Here is a 1,057-nt window from a genome sequence, read left to right as displayed (position 1 = left end):
GCCCAGCTAGCTCAGTCGGTAGAGCATGAGACTCTTAATCTCAGGGTCGTGGGTTTGAGCCCCACGTTGGGCGATGTGCTAAGTTTTTGGGACGGCTTGGTGACTCAGTGGTTCGCACTGCTGCCTCACAGCCCCAGGGACCCGGGTTCGATTCCAGCCTCGGGTGACTGTCTGTGTAGAGTTTGCACGTTCTCCCCGTGTCTGCATTTCCTCCGGGTGCTTCAGTTTACTCCTATAGTTCAAAGATGTGCAGGTTAGGTGAATTGGTCATGCTAAATTGCCCATAGAAGTAGGTGCATTAGTCAGGGGGAGTGGGGTCTGGGTGGGTTTCTCTTTGGAGGGTCGGTGTGGACTAGTTGGGCGAAAGGGCCTGTCTCCACACTGTGGGGAATCTAATCTAACTTGCGCACCACCGATGTCAGGCTCACTGGTCTATAGTTCCCTGGCTTGTCCTTATCACCCTTCTTAAACAGTGGAACCACGTTTGCCAACCTCCAGTCTTCCGGCACCACATCTGTGACTATCGATGATACAAATATCTCAGCAAGAGGCCCAGCAATCACTTCCCTAGCTTCCCACAGAGTTCTAGGGTACACCTGATCAGGTTCTGGGGATTTATCCATTTTATGCATTTCAAGACATCAAACAATTCCTCCTCCGTAATATTGACATTTTTCAAGATGTCACCAACTATTTCCCTACATTCTATATCTTCCATGCCCTTTTCCACAGTAAATACTGATGCAAAATACTCGTTTAGTATCTCCCCCATCTGCTGTGGCTCCACACAAAGGCTGCCTTACTAACCTTTGAGGGGCCCTATTCTCTCCTTAGTTACCCATTTATCCTTAATGTATTTGTAAAAACCTTTTGGATTCTCCTTAACACTATTTGCCAAAGCTATTTCATGTCCCCTTATTGCCCACCTGATTTCCCTCTTAAGTATACTCCTATTTCCTTTATACTCTTCTAAGGATTCACTCGATCTATCCTGTCTATACCTGACATATGCTTCCTTCTTTTTCTTAACCAAACCCTCAATTTCTTTAGTCATCCA

General features: G+C 46.6%; 1 non-coding gene across 1 annotated transcript; it reads left to right on the top strand.

Annotated features, from left to right (window-relative positions):
- On the top strand, window positions 1–73 carry trnak-cuu. Its single transcript has one exon. It is a non-coding gene; the product is annotated as a tRNA-Lys (tRNA).
- The last annotated feature ends 984 nt before the right edge of the window (window positions 74–1,057 follow it).

Source organism: Chiloscyllium plagiosum, chromosome 39 (genome assembly GCF_004010195.1).
Source record: "Chiloscyllium plagiosum isolate BGI_BamShark_2017 chromosome 39, ASM401019v2, whole genome shotgun sequence".
In the NCBI taxonomy this organism is placed as follows: Eukaryota; Metazoa; Chordata; class Chondrichthyes; order Orectolobiformes; family Hemiscylliidae; genus Chiloscyllium; species Chiloscyllium plagiosum.
The sequence above is the reverse complement of the archived record's forward strand: the minus strand, read 5'-3'. Positions and strand labels throughout refer to the sequence as shown.